The sequence below is a fragment of the Tupaia chinensis genome, unplaced genomic scaffold (assembly GCF_000334495.1).
Source record: "Tupaia chinensis unplaced genomic scaffold, TupChi_1.0 Scaffold000138_1, whole genome shotgun sequence".
NCBI lineage: Eukaryota > Metazoa > Chordata > Mammalia > Scandentia > Tupaiidae > Tupaia > Tupaia belangeri.
The window spans coordinates 3,604,806-3,612,065 of record NW_006159608.1 but is presented as its reverse complement, the minus strand read 5'-3'; positions in this window follow the sequence as shown (position 1 = coordinate 3,612,065).

Sequence of the window (7,260 nt, the reverse complement as noted above, 5' to 3'; positions counted from 1 at the left end):
GTGGAGACGCTTTGCGCTCAGAAATCAGATTGTGATTGCAGCTTTGAGATGTAGCGAGCCGACCTCATGGGAGATACGCTTCGTTTTCGTTTTCGTAAATGTAGAGTCAGGGTTGGAGATCACCTCAGGGCGTTGAAGAACTGCGCGGGCTCCTGAGCGCGCTCAGTGCTGTGGAGATCGGGCGCCACCTCGCGGGCTCCGCTCTTGATGTGGCGCACCGACTCGAGAAGGCCTGTGGGAAATGACGGTTTCACAAAACGCAACGTGTTACCCCCAGTTTTATATTTGCACCGTCTCGATTGTCAGTGATCCAACAGGGGAGGTGTTCCATTTTGAAAATGCACCTCACCGGAGACACCTGACCGGAGAGAGAAGGGAGGCCAGGGAAGCACGGTGGGCAGGTGTTAGGCTCAGCTCTGGAATGGAGGCTGCGAGGAGAGCGCAGAGGCCAAATCCCAAGCCCTGCTCTATCCCGGTCCTGCCTCTGCAGGCTGCTACTGTGAGTATTCAACCAAGCTTTTGCTGAATACTGACTGAGGACACGGTGCTGCTCCACGTGTTTTTCCAGAGCGCTAAGAATGCTTTTCAGAGACTAATTTATTCATGTTACCGATTGAAGCATTTCACCCTACACGTCAGAAAGTTCAGGCGTTAGAAACAAACCTATCTTGTCTCTGGGATATGTTCGCGCTGGGGTTGTGCACACAGTGGTGGTGGCGGCGGCATTGGGGTGGGAGACCTCAGGAAGGGTAGTTTTGAGTAAATAAAGTTTTGTGCTCTTGCTTGGGCTGAACTTGAAATGCTGTGAAATTCGAAGTCTTTGGGGTTGATTATGTGTTTGTATTAGAAACTGTCCTGGGAGCCCTCAGGGTGTCATGCCAGATTCTCCTTGGGGAATGTCCCAGGCTGTCCTTCTTTGTCTGTGTTCCAAGTTCTGGGGCTCAAGATGAAATTCCATCAACAAACGACACCTAAATAAAGGAATGGAGAAAGCAGCGCATGGTGATTAGTGCCACAGAAAAATCGAGACAGCCATGTAATAGTTGGGGTTTGTTTTCCGTGGGGGGAGACTCAGGGCAGAAAGAGATGCCTGTGACGACGAGTGACAGGTGCATGAGGTGGGAGCAGTCGATTATAGACAGATGTTAGCTTCTCTCTGAACTAATATGTCAGAGTCTTTATTTTCCTATGTTACATTCTGTCACTACATCTTTACAGCAAACAAAATGGATTCTCCCAGCATGAATACAGTGCATAGTAGTCCAGTCGAGATATTACCATATACACATCATCACCAGGTAATTTTCCATTTCTGTGTTTGTAAAATGATTATGTTCCTTCTTTTCTGCTCCCCTTGATTCCCTCTCTCCCACCGCCCCCTCCCCCATGTTCATCTTAACCATAGTTTGATGTGATTAGGAGGTGGGGGCTTTGGCAGTTATTAGGTCATGAAGGGGAAGCCCTCATTACAGGGATTAATGCCCTTCTGCAAGGAGACGAGAGAGAGCTTGCTCCTTTCTCTCTGCCTCTGTCTCCTTATGTGTCTGTCTGTGCTACCTGAAGATGCAACAAGAAGGGGGCTGTCTGCAAACCCTGGCCTCAGTCTGCCGGCACCTGACCTTGACTTCACAGTCTCCAGAACCGTGGGAGTAAACGTTCGCCCTTTAAGCCACCAGGCTATGGTGGTCTGTTGCAGCAGCTCTGCCTGACGAAGGCCCAGTAGTAGTTTGTCCACAGTCCCAACGGCATGCTCCTGTGGCCAGAGGACAGTGAGAAAGGACAGAGTGGTAATGGCTGGGGTCCAAGACTAGGTAACCAGATCAGGCAGGGTTTCCTAGGCTACAGAAGGAGCATGCATTTCATTCTAAGTATAAGGGGAAGTCATAGGAAATACTAAGCACACTGGAAACAATATGCTTTATGTTTTTAAAATATGACATTAGTGCTTATGTGACAGAAAGTTTGTGGGGATGGCAAAAAGAAAATCAGGAATATCAACTAGAAGCTAGGACAGGAGTCCAAGCAAGCGATGATAATGATGGCTTGGGTTATGTGCTTGGGTTATGGGAGCTCAAAGGAATGGCTGGAATTGGCATTTATTTTGGCAATATTCTTTAAAAAATAAAATTTAAGGGCCAGCAGGTGGTTAAGGCACTGGACTCCCACATGGCCAACCACAGTTCAAGTCCCAGACCTGGCGGCTTGTTTTCTCACTTTCCCTCTCTCTTTCTCTACTTCTCTCTGGCAAATTGAAATAAATAAATAAATAAATAAATAAATAAATAAATAAATAAATAATAAACATTCACAAAATTTAAAAATTGTAATAAAATGTATATAATGTAAAACTATTTTAATCTTTTTTTCTTTTTTTTTTGAAGAGGTTTTTGCTATAGGGCGCTTGCTCTCGCCAGACAGACTGAGAGAGACAGAGAGACAGAAAGCAAGAAATCACCCCCCAGGAGGGATGGCCTCGCCATAATTCCTTCTCCTCCATGCTCCTCTTGGGATCTTGGGCACACACGCACATGCGCCCGGCGTGAGTTTTAAGCCATCGGGTCTGGGACGCAAACCATGGTTGACTACGTGGGAGTCCAGCGACATAGCCATTACGCTAACTGCTGGATCCCCTTTAATCATTTTGAAGCATGCAGTTCAGTGGCACCGTGTTCATACCATGGTTTAACTACCACCACATTCATCTCCAGGACTTTTTCTTGTTGGGAAGCAAAAATTCTGTACTTATTAAACACTAATATCCACTCCCCACTTACCCCAGAAATCACCTTTCTACTTTCTTTCTCTTTGGATTTGACTATGTTGTGGACCTCACGTGGGCAGAACCACACAGCATCCCTGCCAGGGTTCCCATGCTCTGACTCATCCCTAGCTTACCCAGACCAGATCATGGGTGCGTGCGTGTCCAGTACACTGAGGTCCTGTCAGGGTTTCTGGGTGGAGCTGGACATCTTCCCGTGTGGGGTCACCTTGCTGTGTCATGCTTTACCACGTCACCACCCTTTGGCCCCTCATTGTGCTTTCAATTTGTATTTCCCTCATGGTTGGTGATATTGAACCATTTTTTCATGTATTTATTGGTCATTTTTATATCTCATTTGGATAAATATCCATTCAAGACCTTTGTCTATTTTTTAAAATGACTTAATTTTATTTATTATTATTTTTAAAATTTGACCAGAGAGAGAGAAATAGAGGGAAAGTGAGAAAGCAAGCTGCTAGGTCCAGGACTTGAACTTCAGTCAGCTATGTCAGAGTCCAGCTCCTTAACCACTATGCCATTGCTGGTCTCAAGTTTTCAGTATTCTATTTGTTTAAGAGAGATTTTTGTTATAGGGCGCGTGCATTTACCCAGAGAGACAGAAAGCAAGAAATCACTCCAGAGGGAGGATGGCCATTCCTCAATCCCTTGTCCTCCATTCTCCTCTCAAGATCATGGGCATGCACGCACATGCACCCTGAGTGAGGTTTAAGCCACCAGGTTGAGGACTTGAACCACAGTTGACTCCATGAGAGTCCAGTGATGTAAACATTATACCATCTGCTGGTCTCCAGTATTCTTAAAGGTCTTGATGGATTGGATGGTTTTTTGGAAAGAGTCCTTCGCTCCAGGAAATCTAACTCCAGTCAGCCATGTGGGAGTCCAGCACCCTAACCACGACATCACCTGCTGGCTACCCCTTGTCCATTTCTAACTGGGCTGTTTGTTATTTTATTGTTGAGTTTAGGAGTTCTCTATATATTTTAGATATGGATTTCTTGTCAGAAATATAGAAATATATTTCCCATCCTGTGAATTTTCAGTATTCTATCTCTTTTATAATACTAATAAGCGTTTGAGCTCTCTTTTAAAATTGCTTATTTAATTTTATTTATTATTATTATCATTTTGATTTGCTATAGGGCATGTGTGCTCACTAGAGAGAGAAAGAAAGTAAGAAAGCAAGGCACAGGTCTAGGATTCGAACCACAGCCAGCCATGTGGGACTCCAGTGCCTTAATCACTGTGCTACCTACTGGCCCTGAGTTTTCAGTAATTTTTTTTTTTTTTCCTATTTTGAGAGACTTTTGCTATAGGGCATGTGTGCTTACTGGAGAGACAGAGAGAGAAAAAGTGAGAAATCACCTCCCAGGAGGATGGCCATACTGCAATCTCATCTCTATTCTCCTCTTTGGATTTTGGGCACACACGCATGCACATGTGCCTGGCATGAGTTTCAAACCTCTCAGTTGGATACTTGAACTGCAGTTGGCTATGTGGAAGTCCAGTGCCCTAACCACTTGACACCTGGAGTCCCCAAGTTTTCAGTATTCTTAAACGTCTTAATGGATTGGATGGAGATGAGGGAAAGGGTCCTTTGCTCCAGGAAATCTAAGTTATCTCCTGCGTTTGGGCTTCAGAGCCAGTTGGGTGGTGGTACTGTTCACCTAGGTAAGGAAAGACTTGAGAAGACTTGGAGGAGAGAGAGTGGGAAGGAGTTATTTAGTTTTGGGTGTATGATGTTTGAGATACTTGTTAGACATCCCTGTGGAAGTGTGAAGTAAATTACAGTGAAGGTGGCATTTGAAGAAAAACTTGGGGGTTAGCAGATGACAGGTGGTATTGATAGATTGTACGAGATCATGTAGGAAGTGATTGTAAACAAACCACAGAGAACCGCGGGTATAACACAGGCCCCACAACATTTATAGGTTCAGTAGTGGAGCCAGATTCACCTAAAGTGACTGAGGAATCACCAGTTCAATAGGAAGAAGCAGGAAAGTTTGGTATTTGAGAAATCTAGGACAGGAAATTGCAGCCAAGATGAGAAAGCAATTGGCTATAAAATGTGCTGCTGTCAAGCAATGTGAGACAGACATAGGGCCTTTGGATTTGGGAGCATGGACCTCATCGGTCACTTGACAGAAACGCTTGCATGGTGGTGGGAATATGTTGAGAGCGTGAGAGGGGAAGAAGTAGAACTAGTGAGTACAGATAACACTTAGAGAAGTTTGGTATGAAGAAAAACAAAGCAATCAGATGGAGGGGACGCTACATCCAGAAATTCACTTGTAGACAGAAGATACTAGAATATGTGTATTTGCTCATGTCAATAATCCAATGGAGAGGGACAATTGCTAATGTAGGGGAGAAGAGAAAACCACAGTGGCAGTCTTTGGGAAAGGTGAGAGGGGTTGGTATCTAATAAGGAAATTCTATGGATGCCTAAAGGCTAATATGTAGGGGGCCGAGGATGAGGTAATACAGATAGCTGGCATTGTCTGAGTACTGACTATGAACTGGGTACTTTTTAAGGGCTTTAGGCATATTAAACTTTCTTCATTTAATTCTCTCAGCAACTATGAGTCTGAGCATGGAGAATAAGGAAGAAAGATTAAGAGAACAGTGAGAAAGTCATTTGGACAGTGGGAAAGGAAGATACTAGGGAAGAATGGTAGAGCAGCTGGGCAGTGTTGAGGGTCTACTTGAGATTCACGTCTATGAGTTGAAAAACTGGCCAGTTAGCACAGCCAAATGCCCCTGCTTAGCCTCAGGCATAGGGCAAATGGACAGGTTGGCTACCCAAGGTGGGGGCATTGTTGGACCGTTGCTGAGTACTAGAATTTAAGATTGTTTGGAAGGGAGGATTTATAATAATAAATCCATGGAACCTAAGTTGGATCTAGACAAAAAATAATGATATGTGAAGGGGGATAGATAGAAGTATCTTCAGATAAACAATTCTGCTGGACCAATCTAAACTGTCTAGTGCAGAAGTTGTTACTCAAGGAATCAGGAGCCTTGGAACATATTCTGGCTTCTACCCTTGACTGACTTTGGAACAAATCACTTTAGATTGAAAAATATAGTTTATCTGGCCAGCAGAAGGTATGGGGGCTAAGGTGTTGTATCCCATATGACCAACCATGTGGTTCAAGCCCCAGACCCAGAGGCTGCATGCTAGACATGTGTGCATGCATGCCAAAATCCTAAGAGGCAGATGGAGAAGGGATTACAGCATAGCCATCCCCTAGAAGTTGATTTCCTACTCTCCCTCTCTCTGGTGAGTGCACACACCCTATAGCAAAAAATAAAACAAATAATTAAAAAATCTATTCATTTCTTCCATGAGTAAGAGAGAGGGAGGGAAAGAAAGGCAACTACTCCCCCAAAGAATCTTCATGCTGAGATCCAGCCCAAACTCAGCCAGCCCTGGGTCATGGCACGTGTGAGTTGGGGTTTTCAGGGAGGTCTCTGACATGAACCCAGAACCTTTCCATGTGGTTCAGCCTGACAGAGTGTTGTGTTACTGCCATGCTATTACCTGGCCCTTTACTTTAGATTTTTCAGCTTTGGAGAAAACTCATCCGTATAAATAAAAATGATAGACTTTCATATTCCTGGTTTCTAAGGTCCCTTCTGGTTCTAAAGTTTTATTATACCAAGAGAGAAGTCATTACTGATTCATATTTGAATGTGAAAATGGAGAAATATATAGAGGGATTTCAGGATCCAGCAGGTGATGTGGTGGTTCAGGTGGCTAGATCCCACATGGTCAACTGATAGTGTGGAAGACACACCGTGCCCGAAACCCCGAGAGGAACATGGAGGAGAAGGGATTGCAGCATGGCTGTCTGTCCCAGAGAGCGTGATGTATCACTTTTCCTCTCTCTCACTGGTGAGCACACATTTTGTATAACAAAACTTAAAAAATACTAATAATTTTTTAAAGTTCATGTAAAAATGGGGTTAAAGTACAAGTTTATTTTATCATACATTTTTTTGAAACCCATTTTTTTGAATCCATGCATGGTCTTTATTTTCTTTTTGCATTATTTTCTTTCAGTAAACAAATTTATCTATCTATCTATCTATCTATATCTATCTATCTATCTATCTCTTTATTTATTTATTTAAAATTTGACCAGAGAGGGAGAGAGTGAGAGAAAAGGGTGGGGGGACGAGAAAGAAAGCTGCCAGTTCTGGGACTTGAACCACAATAGGCCATGTGGGAGTCCAGTGCCCTTAACCACCACACCACCTGCAGCCCTATGCATGATCTTTTTATAATACACAATTTCCATGACATTTTTGAAGACCTCCCTGCATTTAAGTGTCCCGACCCGGGGGACAGCCGAATAGGTTTCCTGAGTGAAGGAGTGAGAGCCGGGACAAGCGGCGTAGTGTTACAGCACGGAGACGACAGTGTCGTCCGTTTATTGTGGGCAGCACGGTACAGCACAGAGACAACGCAGTGTCAC